The following is a 17152-nucleotide window of genomic DNA, read 5'->3' on the forward strand; positions in this document are numbered from 1 at the left end:
CTGGGATCATGTAGAGCTCTTTGAAGCTGAGATTTGGACCTTCAACCCATTGAACCCCAGTGAAGTCCACTATATGGAGAAAAATCCTGGAATGATTTCCTCAAAAACCTTAATTTCTTTCCGACTGAAGAAAGAAAGACATGAACATCTTGGATGTAAATCATCAGGAAATTTTAATTCTGAAGTGAACTAATCCTTTAATAACAACATTTAAAAAGCATTACTAAAAAGAAACAAAAAATATTATTATATTACATTATATCCTTCTTTATTTCTCACAACAGCTCTGTTATCTGTCAGGTAGCAGTCAGAAGTATCACGATCCACAGGAAGAGGAAGATTATCAGTGATTGTTTGATGTTTGCAGGATGTTTGAGTTTGATTGCACACAGTGACAAAACTCAATGTCAAACTGCGGACGGATCCACGTAACAGATCAACCTGACAAGAGACACCAGAGAGACAGACAGACAGGAGGAAACGATCGTGAACGAGCTCATCTGATCCTGATCTCTCGTCTCTGTATCTCGTGTGTCTCTGTTTATGATGTCTGTATTCAATCATCAGGCTCATAATGTTGTTTTCATCTGTGGGTTTGAGTCACATATGATATTGATTCACATCATGAGACAGGGTTTAATTCATAACACCCTGTGGATAGCAGAATTATTAAAATACATGTCCAAATTAATAACCCACATGATTCATTTACACACCTAATTCAAACTGTGAAATTTTAATATCCTCTTTAGATTTGATTCATAATATTACACAACCACACACACACGCACACATATGCGAACTAAAGACAAACATACAAACACACATACTTTACCTGCCATGCACACAACATAAAACACATAAATTAATAAAAATAAGCCTATTAACATATATACTAATGTTAAACTCATATGTCTCATATACACAGACACTGATAAACACTCAGCACTGTTTAATAAACATTCATTATGTGGATTTGATCTTCAAACATCATCATGATGTCCTTCACACTGAGATGCGCAAAACACTGATATCCATCGAAAATCAGCATATCATAAAAACACAATAAAACATTTACATTCAGATCCTGAAATCTTTGTTTTGTCCTCTGGTTGTGACATCAAAACTTAGACATGAACACCAGTGAAAGTGTTTACATGCAGAGAGGAATCAAGACAAAAACATCAGTCTGATATATATACAACTCAAGAAAAAATACATATTTTGCAGTTTTCATCATCACAAGGAGGTTTTGTCACATTCAGCTCACAGTTTTGGCCTCAAAGTAAAAACACACACCTGAGGTCAGCTGAAGGTCAAGGGTCGCAGATGTCAGCCAGCTCTCTGTTAATTAGGAAGAGTGTGTGTGTGTGTCGCTCAGCTATGAGACCATCTGTTGTGCTTCACAGTCACACTCAAGACTAAAACCCACTCAAACCCCAGAACACACACACACACACACACACACACACATTTGTTTTTATGAATTATGGGGTCATTCCATAGGCGTAATAGTTTTCATACTGTACAAACCGTATTTTCTATTGCCCTACACTAGGGTTGCAAAATACCGGGAATTTTCAAAGCAGGAAACTTTCCATGGGAATTAACGGGAATATATTGGCATTAATAAACAGGGAATTTGCAAAATTTCAGGTTAGCCTATAACAAATGTAGTTGAAAAAAACACCTTGCAGCATAATTTTGATTAAAACAATCATATTTAATGCAATTTTAGTTGAATTTTTACCTTGCACTTTCCTCAATCACATTCACACAGCACACTATTACTGCACCCCCTGCATGCACTGTACATAACATGCACTTTTGATCAAAAATACAGAAAAAAACAGTAATTTTGTGAAATATAACTACAATTTAAAATAATGGGTTTTCTATTTTGATATACATAATATACACATTGATACTCAGTTATTATCAATGTTGGAAACAGTTGTGCTGCTGAATATTTTTTGTAACCTGTGATACTTTTTCTGGATTCTTTGATGAATAAAAATTTAAATATCAGCATTTATTTAAAATAGAAATCTTTTGTAACAATATACACTACCGTTCAAAAGTTTGGGGTCAGTAATTTTTTTTCTTTTTTTTTTTTGAAAGAAATTAATACTTTTATTCAGCACGGATGTGTTAAATTGATAAAAAGTGATAGTAAAGATTTATATTGTTAGAAAAGATTTATATATTTTGAATAAATGCTGTTCTTTTTAACTTTTTATTCATCAAAGAATCCAGAAAAAGTATCACAGGTTATAAAATAATATTAAGCAGCACAACTGTTTTCAACATTGAGTATCAAATCATCATATTAGAATGATTTCTGAAGGATCATGTGACACTGAAATTAATAACACAACAATTGCTGCATTAAAAATATATTTATTTTACATATTTACTAAATTAGAATTAATCGAATGCAAAAAATAAATAACTGTTATTTAATGTTATGACCAAACAAAATGTTTATATTTGATTTTATATGATACATTTTATATAAATATTATACATTTATATAAATTTCCCAAAATTTCCAATTAATTCCTGTTAAGTTTCCAAATTGGAATATTTCCAAAATTCCCCAGGTTAGGTTCCCGTGGAAAGTTTCCGGAAATTTACCAGAAACCTTCTGCCCCTTTGCAACCCTACCCTACACCAACACTACCCCTAAACCTAACCATCACAGGAAACTGTGCACACCTTTACTTTCTCACAAAAACTCATTCTGTGTGATTTATAAGCCTTTTGAAAAGTGGAGACATGGAGTAATGTCCTCATAATCACCCTCTCCTTGTAATACCCATGTCATTATAGACATTTGTGTCCTGATATGTCACAAACACACACACACACACACACACTCATGCACACTCACACAGACACTCACTCACACCCACTAACACACACACACACTCATGCTCTTACAAACACGTGCGTGTGCATTTTTAAAAACTCTATTGCACAATTTATGTTTTGTGCTTCAGAACTTCTGTTAAGTGAGCATAGTGCTCCCTGGGTTTCATGGTGCATTGTGGGATTTTTTTAGGGAACAAACCTTTCAGTGTCTGAGACTTCTTTCAAAAACATTAAAAAATCTTACCAACCCCAAACTTCTAAATGGTAGTGTGCATCAAACAAACACATCAGTGTGTGTCTTACTGTTAATGTTGAGGTGTTTGAGAAGTTCAGTGTGCCTCAAATCCCAGCAAATATTTATTTGAGTCCTCCTTATTAATGAACAAACACTCCTTCAGCGCTGAGATCTCCATTAAAACAGTCTGTCATGATGCATCTGATTGACAGCTGGGTTATTCAAATGTGTTAATGTTATATTTGAAAGTAACGTTCTCCAAAACTGCTGCTAGACGTCATGAAGATCCCAGAGACGGAAAAGCAACATTTCAAAAGAACAACCCGTGTTTAGCAATTTAACAGACTTTCATAACTAAAGGTCTTTTATTGTTTGCCCAGATTTATTTAGAAAAAGACAATGTTTCTCCTGCCAGCAAAGTGACAGAATGAAAATATGCATGATGTGTTTATTTGTGATTTTGGTTAATATCATATAAACAAGATGATTTATCTGATCAGCTATTATTACTCATAAAAGATCATGGCAAACTGTCCGACATTCTGTTACAGAGACACGAGAAAACGACAATGACAAATGATGAGCAACGCAAGCTTTGGAAGTGCATCTTTATATTGTTTTCCAGCACAAATATCTAAAAATTCTTAAATCAAAATACATTTAATGGAGATATTAAGTTTTGTTTTCTGAAAAAAATGAGTCAAAATGAAGCAAGCTTTTGCTTGGGGTGTGAAAAATAATCTTTTTTTCCCTTTGAATTAAGTTTTCTGACTCCACTTACAGATATTTGTGCTTCTTTTAAGCTTAATTCTGATACATTTTTCAGGAAACAAGCCTTAATATCTACAGTCATTTGGCTTTTTCAGTAAATGTATCTTGATTTGAGAATGTTTAGATATTTGTGCTGGAAAACCAGACAATAATGTTTAATGATGGCTTTTGTTTCCATCATTTTACCCAAACACACCATGAAAGACGCACTAAAATATCAGACAAACGCTGGATTTTTTGGCAGTGCTCTTGGAAACAGAAATAATTCAAATTTGCACATTATCTGTGAAAACTCTCCCCCGCCTGGAACATCATTTACTTTCCACTGACTATGACATTACACAAGAGAAACGTCTCAGAGGAATACGAGAGTCTCTCCATCACAAAAACATGCAGATGAAGAGACACCATGAGATTCAGTGATACACAGGCTACATATGCAATGTAATAACAGCATTTCATAAACATGGACTCATTGATGACGTTCATTTATCAGGCAGGGAGATAAGGCCTGACCTCTCGGTCTCTCTCTGCGCTGTGATTAACATTAGCAGCAGGACCAGACGTGGCCATTAATGCTGCCCGTACTGCTGCCATAATTCTAATAATCTTCACAGCATAAAGCCGGAAAGGACACGCAGGTCATGATTCATGTCAGAAAGCGCTCCACCTGCTCATTTACACCCGTTTACCATCACTGAATGTTCCTGAACGGGAAACACACGACAGACGACATGCACACGATCCACTCGCTCAGTTTCTTCACTGTTAAATACAGAAATGCCATTGATGTGGTTCATGAACACTTTGATTGACGTTTACATTAGTTAAACAAGCAATAAAAGGTCATCATTTAAAATACATAAGTAGATCAGACTAAAAGCTTATGTATAAAATAAAAAAGGTAATTGCGGCTTTTTCTCTAACAATTCTGACTTTTTTTCTCAGAATTGCGAGTTATAAAGTCAGAATTCGAGTTATAAAGTCAGAATTATGAGTTGTAAAGTCAGAATTGCGAGTTATAAAGTCAGAATTCGAGTTATAAAGTCAGAATTGCGAGTTATAAAGTCAGAATTGCGAGTTATAAAGTCAGAATTACGAGTTATAAAGTCAGAATTCGAGTTATAAAGTCAGAATTACGAGTTATAAAGTCAGAAATCGAGTTATAAAGTCAGAATTGCGAGTTAAAGTCAGAATTACGAGTTATAAAGTCAGAATTCCGAGTTATAAAGTCAGAATTTGAGTTATAAAGTCAGAATTGCGAGATATAAAGTCAGAATTATGAGTTATAAAGTCAGAATTGCGAGTTATAAAGTCAGAATTCGAGTTATAAAGTCAGAATTCGAGTTATAAAGTCAGAATTGCGAGTTATAAAGTCAGAATTATGAGTTATAAAGTCAGAATTACGAGTTATAAAGTCAGAATTACGAGTTATAAAGTCAAAATTACGAGTTATAAAGTCAGAATTCGAGTTATAAAGTCAGAATTCGAGTTATTAAGTCAGAATTCGAGTTATTAAGTCAGAATTGCGAGATATAAAGTCAGAATTCGAGTTATAAAGTCAGAATTGCAAGATATAAAGTCAGAATTGAGTTATAAAGTCAAAATTGCAAGTTATAAAGTCAGAATTCGAGTTATAAAGTCAGAATTGCGAGTTATAAAGTCAGAATTGAGTTATAAAGTCAGAATTGCGAGTTATAAAGTCAGAATTGAATTATAAAGTCAGAATTGTGAGTTATAAAGTCAGAATTGCGAGTTATAAAGTCAGAATTGAGTTATAAAGTCAGAATTGCGAGTTATAAAGTCAGAATTGCGAGTTATAAAGTCAGAATTGAATAATAAAGTCAGAATTGTCAGTTATAATTTCAGAATTACGAGTTATAAAGTCAGAATTGCGAGTTATAAAGTCAGAATTGCAAGTTATAAAGTCAGAATTGAATAATAAAGTCAGAATTGTGAGTTATAAAGTCAGAATTACGAGTTATAAAGTCAGAATTGAGTTATAAAGTCAGAATTGTGAGTTATAATTTCAGAATTACGAGTTATAAAGTCAGAATTGCGAGTTATAAAGTCAGAATTGAATAATAAAGTCAGAATTGTGAGTTATAAAGTCAGAATTGCGAGTTATAAAGTCAGAATTGAGTTCTAAAGTCAGAATTGTGAGTTATAATTTCAGAATTACGAGTTATAAAGTCAGAATTGAGTTATAAAGTCAGAATTGCGAGTTATAAAGTCAGAATTGAATTATAAAGTCAGAATTGTGAGTTATAAAGTCAGAATTGAGTTATAAAGTCAGAATTGTGAGTTATAAAGTCAGAATTGAGTTATAAAGTCAGAATTGCGAGTTATAAAGTCAGAATTGAGTTATAAAGTCAGAATTGCGAGTTATAAAGTCAGAATTGAATTATAAAGTCAGAATTGTGAGTTATAAAGTCAGAATTTGAGTTATAAAGTCAGAATTGAATTATAAAGTCAGAATTGTGAGTTATAAAGTCAGAATTGAGTTATAAAGTCAGAATTGCGAGTTATAAAGTCAGAATTGCGAGTTATAAAGTCAGAATTGAATTATAAAGTCAGAATTGTGAGTTATAAAGTCAGAATTGAATTATAAAGTCAGAATTGTGAGTTATAAAGTCAGAATTGAGTTATAAAGTCAGAATTGCGAGTTATAAAGTCAGAATTGAGTTATAAAGTCAGAATTGCGAGTTATAAAGTCAGAATTGAATTATAAAGTCAGAATTGTGAGTTATAAAGTCAGAATTGCGAGTTATAAAGTCAGAATTGAGTTATAAAGTCAGAATTGCGAGTTATAAAGTCAGAATTGCGAGTTATAAAGTCAGAATTGAATAATAAAGTCAGAATTGTCAGTTATAATTTCAGAATTACGAGTTATAAAGTCAGAATTGCGAGTTATAAAGTCAGAATTGCAAGTTATAAAGTCAGAATTGAATAATAAAGTCAGAATTGTGAGTTATAAAGTCAGAATTACGAGTTATAAAGTCAGAATTGAGTTATAAAGTCAGAATTGTGAGTTATAATTTCAGAATTACGAGTTATAAAGTCAGAATTGCGAGTTATAAAGTCAGAATTGAATAATAAAGTCAGAATTGTGAGTTATAAAGTCAGAATTGCGAGTTATAAAGTCAGAATTGAGTTCTAAAGTCAGAATTGTGAGTTATAATTTCAGAATTACGAGTTATAAAGTCAGAATTGAGTTATAAAGTCAGAATTGCGAGTTATAAAGTCAGAATTGAATTATAAAGTCAGAATTGTGAGTTATAAAGTCAGAATTGAGTTATAAAGTCAGAATTGTGAGTTATAAAGTCAGAATTGAGTTATAAAGTCAGAATTGCGAGTTATAAAGTCAGAATTGAGTTATAAAGTCAGAATTGCGAGTTATAAAGTCAGAATTGAATTATAAAGTCAGAATTGTGAGTTATAAAGTCAGAATTTGAGTTATAAAGTCAGAATTGAATTATAAAGTCAGAATTGTGAGTTATAAAGTCAGAATTGAGTTATAAAGTCAGAATTGCGAGTTATAAAGTCAGAATTGCGAGTTATAAAGTCAGAATTGAATTATAAAGTCAGAATTGTGAGTTATAAAGTCAGAATTGAATTATAAAGTCAGAATTGTGAGTTATAAAGTCAGAATTGAGTTATAAAGTCAGAATTGCGAGTTATAAAGTCAGAATTGAGTTATAAAGTCAGAATTGCGAGTTATAAAGTCAGAATTGAATTATAAAGTCAGAATTGTGAGTTATAAAGTCAGAATTTGAGTTATAAAGTCAGAATTGCGAGATATAAAGTCAGAATTATGAGTTATAAAGTCAGAATTGCGAGTTATAAAGTCAGAATTCGAGTTATAAAGTCAGAATTCGAGTTATAAAGTCAGAATTGCGAGTTATAAAGTCAGAATTATGAGTTATAAAGTCAGAATTACGAGTTATAAAGTCAGAATTACGAGTTATAAAGTCAAAATTACGAGTTATAAAGTCAGAATTCGAGTTATAAAGTCAGAATTCGAGTTATTAAGTCAGAATTCGAGTTATTAAGTCAGAATTGCGAGATATAAAGTCAGAATTCGAGTTATAAAGTCAGAATTGCAAGATATAAAGTCAGAATTGAGTTATAAAGTCAAAATTGCAAGTTATAAAGTCAGAATTCGAGTTATAAAGTCAGAATTGCGAGTTATAAAGTCAGAATTGAGTTATAAAGTCAGAATTGCGAGTTATAAAGTCAGAATTGAATTATAAAGTCAGAATTGTGAGTTATAAAGTCAGAATTGCGAGTTATAAAGTCAGAATTGAGTTATAAAGTCAGAATTGAGTTATAAAGTCAGAATTGCGAGTTATAAAGTCAGAATTGAATAATAAAGTCAGAATTGTGAGTTATAAAGTCAGAATTGCGAGTTATAAAGTCAGAATTGCGAGTTATAAAGTCAGAATTGAGTTATAAAGTCAGAATTGTGAGTTATAATTTCAGAATTATGAGTTATAAAGTCAGAATTGCGAGTTATAAAGTCAGAATTGAATAATAAAGTCAGAATTGTGAGTTATAAAGTCAGAATTGCGAGTTATAAAGTCAGAATTGAGTTATAAAGTCAGAATTGTGAGTTATAATTTCAGAATTACGAGTTATAAAGTCAGAATTGAGTTATAAAGTCAGAATTGCGAGTTATAAAGTCAGAATTGAGTTATAAAGTCAGAATTGAGTTATAAAGTCAGAATTGCGAGATATAAAGTCAGAAATGAGAATTTATATCTCGCAGTTCTGTTTTTCTCACAATTTTGATTTTTTTTCTCTGAATTGCGAGATAAACTCAATTGCGAATTTTAGTCATAATTGCAAGATATATAGTTTATGTCTCACAATTCTGACTTTTTTTATTCTCGCAATTCTGACTTTATATCATTTATATCAGAATTCAGAATTGTGAGATATAAACTCAATTGCGAGTTATAAAGTCAGAATTGCGAGATGCAAACTCACAAATTGCAAGGGAAAAAAGTCCAAATTGTGAGATAAAAAGTCACAATTACCTTTTTAATTTTTTTATTTAGTGTCAGAAACAAGCTTCCATACTATTGGGATGAATGCATAAAAAAATCTCAAATCCATCCAGTGGACTTCAATGCTGATTTCATGGTGTTTCTGACACCAGAACAGTTTGTCCCATCTGTTTTCTCACCGTATCTCCTGATTAAAGCTCATCGGTGGCTCCGCTGGATCTCATGTGTGTCTGTTCAACATCTGCGGCCGTCACTGAAAAACACACATTCACACACAGAGCTTCAGATCATCAGTCCTTCATACTCATTGAGCTGAATTCATGTTATTCTCATATAATCCTGCTCATCCAGTGTTATCTAAGGTCTCGCAGAGCGTTTGTCCTTTCACTTCACTACTGCAGAAACACATTAGCTATTCTGAGTCGAGCAGAACCACTAAAACAGGCTCATTATCTGCTTGAAATATTCTGATGGATGAGATGTCTTTCAATATGTTTACTCAGCTCTTTAAATACGCATTAATCTTCCTGCTATCTAAAGCATCAATAAACATTCAAAGGGTTTTCCGAGCTGCGGTTCAGCACGCAGGTTAGATGGGAATGGGATTAAAGCTCTGGTTCAGGGCCGATAACGGCTGCCTGAAATATCACACGAGAACCCAAAACACTGAATCACGCCACAATTACAGGCTGAATGATCGGAAATCAGTGTTATTCACTACAGTTTGTCTGTGTTGTTCTGAACATTGGTCATATTCAGCAAACTGCACCGGCTTTAAAGGATTAGTTCACTTTCAAATTAAAATTTCCTGATAATTTACTCACCCCCATGTCATCCAAGATGTTCATGTCTTTCTTTCTTCAGTGGAAAAGAAATGAAGGTTTTTGATGAAAACATTCCAGGATTTTTCTCCATATAGTGGACTTCAATGGAGCCCAAACGGTTGAAGGTCCAAATGTCAGTTTCAGTGCAGCTTCAAAGAGCTCTACATGATCCCAGACGAGGAATAAGAGTCTTATCTAGAGAAACCATCGGACATTTTCTAAAAAAAAAAAAAAATTATATACGTTTTAACCATAAATGCTCATCTTGAACTAGCTCTCTTCTTCTTCTCAATTAGAATTCTGGCAGTGTAGACGCTGTATTACTGCCCTCCACAGGTCAAAGTTTGAACTAATTGTTATATACAGTACAGTACAAAAGTTTGGAACCACTAAGATTTTTAATGTTTTTAAAAGAAGTTTCATCTGCTCACCAAGGCTACATTTATTTAATTAAAAATACAGTAAAAACAGTAATATTGTGAAATATTATTACAATTTAAAATAACTGTTTTCTATTTGAATATATTTCACAAAGTAATTTATTCCTGTGATTAAAGCTGAATTTTCAGCATCATTCCTCCAGTCTTCAGTGTCACATGATCCTTCAGAAATCATTCTAATATGCTGATCTGCTGCTCAAGAAACATTTAATGTGTACAATTGTACAAAATATTTGTGTACAATATTTTTTTTCAGGATTATTTGATGAATAGAAAGTTCAAAAGAACAGTGTTTATCTGAAATCTAATCTTTTATAACATTATAAATGTCTTTACTGCCACTTTTGATTGATTTAATGCATCCTTGCTGAATAAAAGTATTCATTTCTTTAATTTCTTTTCAAAAAAATAAAAATAAAAATTCTTACTGACCCCAAACTTTTGAACGGTAGTGTATAATGCTACAGAAGCTTTGTATTTCAGATAAATGCTGTTCTTTTGAACTTTCTATTCATCAAGGAATCCTGAAAAAAAAAAGTACACAACTGTTTTCAACATTGAAAATAATCATAAATGTTTATTGAGCAGCAGATCAGCATATTAGAATGATTTCTGAAGGATCATGTGACACTGAAGACTGGAGTAACGATGCTGAAAATTCAGCTTTGATCACAGGAATAAATTACTTTGTCAAATATATTTAAATAGTACACAGTTATTTTAAATTGTAATAATATTTCACAATATTACTGTTTTTTACTGTATTTTTAATTAAATAAATGTAGCCTTGGTGAGCAGACGAAACTTCTTTTAAAAACATTAAAAATCTTAGTGGTTCCAAACTTTTAGACTGTACTGTACTTGCACTAGCATATTGTATATGACTATTTAGTTGAATTCCCTAATTCACCAATTGAAAATCACTAAATTGTCATATACAATATGCTAGTGCAAGTATATAACAATTAGTTCAAATTTTGTCCTTCAACCGTTTGGGCTCCACTGAAGTCCACTATAAGGAGAAAAATCCTGGAATGTTTTCATCAAAAACCTTCATTTCTTTTCGACTGAAGAAAGAAAGACATGAACATCTTGGATGACATGGGGGTGAGTAAATTATCAGGAAATTTTAATTTGAAAGTGAACTAATCCTTTAATAAATAACCAGTACGTACAAATTATAGTCAGTTACTGATTCCAAATTACAGGATGTAATCAATTACATTACACATTTACATGTTATAATCATCATACAGTAGTGTATCAATAAATCACCGCTGACCAAAACTGACTGAAGTCAGAGGAATGAAAGGTTTAGTGTTGAGCCAGTGAGTCTGTGCTGAATCAAACACTGAACAACTCAAACTGAAGCCAAACACAGTCGTCTCTCATTATCGTTAAGCTCAAAGTCTGTTCGTTTGACTCCGTTAAAGACACACAAACATCTGAAAACAAACTCAAGACTCTCATTATGATGACGCACGTGAATCAGGATCTCAGAGGCCGTCAGATCGACGACCAAACAAACTGGATGTCGGTTTTACGTGTTATAAATGTTCTAGACTTTAGGATATTGATTTTCAGTAGAATATATAAGCTTCTAACCAGATATAGAGAGAGTGTGTGTGTGTGTGTGTGTGTGTGTGTGGCCTTCTATCGTATGTGTTCCTCGCTCTGAGAATATTAAAGCTATTAATTTTTTGAATGGCCGGAGCTCCTGAAGAACGTCTCTGAATCTCAGCAGTGACTGATATGTGCAGCGCTGTGTGTTACTGCCGCTTTCGATCACTGTACAGATGCAGAGATGGTAAAGAAGCCGACGTCTGCTTTTCTCAGTCCTGACGACACTGTAAGACACACACTCACATCAAACATCAGATGATGGGTCCAGACAGAAAAGCATGTCAAGTCTGTTCTGGACTGAACTGGGAAGAACAATACTGAATGATAAAACTAAAACTATAATGGTGTAAAGTTATGATAGCTGAAGAATAAATGTGTGTCCAATCAAACTGAACAGCAGAAATTCAAACTCATTAAGAAATTAATTTACAGACATTTTAAACATTTCCTGTTTTGTAAATACTTGCTTAGTCCTGGTTGAATTGCTCATTGCTGGTTAATTAACAGTTAATGCATTAACTAAACTTTATTGTAAAGTGTTACTCATTTACTTGATTTCAAGTTTTTAGTTTTAGTTAACTCTAATAAGCATTATGTGAATTTCAATGTTTAATTTTAAGGACATTTTGTTTATTTTGCATGATGATCTATTTCAATACAAATAAGAAGCAGTGAAATAAACACTCTTCAAACATGACATGAGAAAGAGACAGACTGAACCAAACAAACGCCAGAGACCGGCATTAAAATGCAGTTTAGTTACAACAATTTCAGACAGAAAGTGAAGGCAAAGCGAATACAGACTGAACATCAGTAAATGTGTGACACATGTACAGTATATTTCAACTAAAGCCTGTAATCAAAATATAAAAGCCTGTAATCAAAATCTAACCCTAAACCCATTCTGGTGATGATTTGCATATTTTATAAATGCTAATGAGTCCGTTGAGGCTGAATCTCCATCTGAACGAGGAGATTTCTGACCTCGCCACACAGATTTTGTACACGTCTGCTGTCGTTCTGGAGCTGGAAATCCTCTCGCTCTCTTGCACAAACCCTGGGATAAGTCTGTCACTGATCTGACCCGCTTGATCCGATCTAATAATGATCCACAGAAACACAGTACTGCATGCGCTCCAATCTCAGGCCTCATGTTTCGATCAAAGGACATCATTACTGCAGCTTAATAAAATTATTATTGTTCATAATTTTCACGTAACTCACCCTGCACCATCATCTACACTGTAAAAAAAGAATTTGTTTACTTAAAAAAGTAAGTGGTTGCCTTAACATGAATGACTAGCACAAATAATGTCAACCATTCATCTGAACATTAGTGAATCTAAGTTGATTTGACAGTAGGAAAAAAGGATTTGATGCCAGATCATGGAATTTGTTTTTTACAGTGTACAGACCAATGCTTTTCACACCAGATGCTCTAGCAATCCTAGCAACCATTCTAGAAACACCTCAGCAACCACCCAGAACACCCTAACAGCTGCATAGCAACACCTCAGGAACAGCCCAGAACACCCAGTTGCATAGCAACACCTTAGCAACCAACCAGAATACCCAACTGCATAGCAACACCTCAGCAACCACCCAGAACACCCTAGCAACCATCCTAGCAACACCTCGGGAACCACCCAGAACACCCAGCTGCATAGCAACAACTCAGCAACCACCCAGATGCATAGCAACACCTCAGCAACCACCCAGAACACCCTAGCAGCTGTATAGCAACACCTCAGCAACCACCCAGAACACCCTAGCAGCTGCATAGCAACACCTCAGGAACCACCGAGAACACACAGTTGCATAGCAACACCTCAGGAACCACCGAGAACACACAGTTGCATAGCAACACCTCAGCAACCACCCAGAACACCCTAGCAGCTGCATAGCAACACCTCAGCAACCTCCCAGAACACCCTAGCAGCTGCATAGCAACATCCCAGGAACCACCCAGTTGCATAGCAACACCTCAGCAACCACCCAGAATACCCAGCTGCATAGCAACACCTCAGCAACCACCCAGAACACCCAAGCAACCATCCTAGTAACACTTCAGCAACCACCCAGAACACCCTAGCAACCATCCTAGTAACACTTCAGCAACCACCCAGAACACCCTAGCAGCTGCATAGCAACACCCTAGCAACCATCCTAGCAACAAGTCAAGTCAAATTTATTTATATAGCGCTTTTTACAATTGGTAATTGTTTCAAAGCAGCTTTACATATTAGAAGCACAGAAAAAAGAGAAGTGGTTAAAAATAAGCTGTACAAGCAAGCGTGGTAATATGTAACATATACAAGATGGTGCTACATTAAGCCAATGTCGGCTGACTCCCAGGGGTGGAAAAAAACCCCTAGGAGAAAAACCCAGCGTGCTAACACTGGGAAAAAAGTCCTAGGAGGGAAAAAAACCCTTGGAAGATATATATATAATATATGTAAATGGATATGGAGATCAAAATCTGAATTATACATTTTTATTATAGAGATTAAAAATAGATTATATATAAATATATGTAAGCAGATACGGAGATACGGCAACACCTCAGCAACCGCCCAGAACACCCAAGCAACCGTCCTAGTAACACTTCAGCAACCACCCAGAACACCTAAGCAACCATCCTAGTAACACTTCAGCAACCACCCAGAACACCCTAGGAGCTGCATAGCAACACCCTAGCAACCATCCTAGCAACACCTCAGCAACCGCCCAGAACAGTCTAGCAGCTGCATAGCAACACCTCAGCAACCACCCAGAACACCCTAGCAACACCTCAGCAATCACCCAGAACACCCAATCAACCATCCTAACAACACCTCAGCAACCACCTAGAACACCCTAGCAGCTGCATAGCAACACCCTAGCAACCATCCTAGCAAAACCTCAGCAACCGCCCAGAACACCCTAGCAGCTGAATAGCAACACCTCAGCAACAACCCAGAACACCCTAGCAACACCTCAGCAACCACCCAGAACACCCTAGCAGCTGCATAGCAACACCCTAGCAACCATCCTAGCAACACCTCAGCAACCGCCCAGAACACCCTAGCAGCTGAATAGCAACACCTCAGCGACCACCCAGAGCACCCTAGCAACACCTCAGCAACCACCCAGAACACCCTAGCAACCAACACAATAGCAACTGTGCAGCAACAGCCTGTAAACCAAGCATACACTGTTGCATCATGACAGTGAGTTTTGCATGGGAAAATACTCTTATTCCTCTAAAATATTTATAACTCCTGCTCACAGTAACCAGGTTAAAGACTAATTAAACCAACCATTTTAACAACAGCTAAAGATCCTACAGATTTAGTGCAATTATTGTTGCAAATTTTTGTTACTTGGAAAGGAAATAATTCTCTGCAGCAGAGCAGCCTGAGGGGAAGCGAACGGAAATCCTCAGGGTTTATTCTGTTTTGCTTTTGCATAAATCAAAGGGCTGCGGATTTGAGCGAAGGCTTCACCGGTCAAGCAGAATATCTCAGACTTTCATTGCAGTGCTTGTATGTAGTTAAAGGAGCCGCCGCTGTGTGCCATCTGAATGAACTCTGAATCCTCCAGAGTCCCGCGACACACAATCACAACTACAGTATTAATCAAACCGGGGCAGGTCGTCACAAGAGAACATTAATTCTCAAACATCTCCACTGCTACTGGCGAGGAAAATAAACATTGTTGTCACAGTGTTGAGCAACTTTTCATAATGGAAATCTTTTTTTTGACACTGATAAAATATAAGTATAGGTATTTAATGGTTGTACTTTATTAATATATATCTATAATATACCACCAGAACAGAGATTCACTGCAGTCCAGTCTTCAGAGTAAACTCCAATGCATTGATGATTCTGGCATAGATTAGCATAGCCTGTAAAGAACTGACATCACTAATACAGGCTATACTAATTAAAGCCAGAGTCATCAAACCAGCCTTCAGACGTCAAGGAGATTCTGACGATGACGTTTAATAACGTTAAAACTCAATGAATCGCTTCATATTGAACTGGAAACTGTTCTGAATCTCATAAGGATCCAGATTATACTTCACCCTTAAAATATATCCAATATTTTGCATTGAGAAAATGATTTTTTTTTACATTTTAAGAAAATTAGGCATATTCAACCCTCATGATCGTAATGCAAATTACTGCTAATGATAATTACTTTATCATTTAAAGGCAGAATACAATAAACAATACAATGCTCTATTACTATGTATAAATAAAATATAAACACAAATACAGTACGATTTTTTTATGCACAGTAAATGGTATATTTTCCACATTTATAAGAATGAGATAAATATAACATAACAATGCTGCAAGTATTAAGTCTTAAAGGGCTTAATTTTCTTTTGTGAAATATAATTTCTTCTTGATTTTGATTCTGAGGTGTAATAAAACTCATTCAGGATAGAGTTTGTTAGATTCACCCAGTTAAACGACCGACATCTAGACACACGTCGAATGATTAGACTGGGGTTAACGGTTAATGGACATCTCAGCGGCTCATTATTAAAGCGTCAGTCGTTAGATGACAGATGACAGACAAAGAGTTCAGTCAAATTACAATAAACAAACCAGCGTCCTCTCAGTAAACACATAAATGAACATGAGAGTGTTTCTAATGGAGATCAGAGAGAATCTGCCCTTCCGTTCACAGAGACGCCATTAGAATCCATTACACAAACTCACATCAGACTAATAATGAAACAATCCATCAACAAACATCATGCAGATCAAACAAACCCTGTTACCTTCAGGATCATGTCAATCAATACATCAACCAATCAAGCAAATATATAAATAACTAGTGTTCATCAAACCCATTTAGTCCTCGAGCTTGATTTAGTGCAGACAGCCTGATACTAGTTAAAAACACTCAAAACCAGCTGACAGGAAACATTCTCTCAAAGCTATGAACAACCGTTCTTCCAGTAACATTAATAGAACATTCATTCCAAGTTATGGGGTCTTTAATAATGTTCTCAACTTATATAATAAAACTACCCAGCAACATTTAACCCAACCTTTGGGTTAAAACAACCCACTCGCTGGGTTTGTCCTTTTCCATATTCAATGTTTCCTTAAAATAAATTTAGAGAGCAAAGCCGGTCAGGATGAATTCTGCATTGCGTTGATTTGAATTTGTGTTGGTTTGTGTCTCGACGGAGTAAAAGTTGAATGTTTTCAAATGGATTGGTTTGAATCTGTTGTTAATTTGTCTCAATGGGAGCAAAATCTGTTGATCTGAAACCGTGTTGGTTGATTTGAGTCGTCATGGACATTTGAAATGGAAACTCTCTCATTTTCCAGAGACGTATGCGTGTGTTCCCCACGAGAGCAGGTCGTGTTT

At 34.9% G+C, this 17152-nt stretch overlaps 1 protein-coding gene across 1 annotated transcript in view; it reads right to left on the bottom strand.

Moving 5' to 3' along the window:
- Positions 1-17152, bottom strand: part of chrm3b (cholinergic receptor, muscarinic 3b) — a 32341-nt gene that overhangs the window by 3453 nt on the left and 11736 nt on the right. Inside the window, exon 2 of the mRNA XM_048170066.1 lies at positions 9069-9142. The gene's annotated coding sequence lies outside the window, so the exon portion shown is untranslated. The remainder of the gene's footprint in view (positions 1-9068; positions 9143-17152) is intronic.

Source organism: Megalobrama amblycephala, linkage group LG20 (genome assembly GCF_018812025.1).
Source record: "Megalobrama amblycephala isolate DHTTF-2021 linkage group LG20, ASM1881202v1, whole genome shotgun sequence".
Classification (NCBI taxonomy): domain Eukaryota; kingdom Metazoa; phylum Chordata; class Actinopteri; order Cypriniformes; family Xenocyprididae; genus Megalobrama; species Megalobrama amblycephala.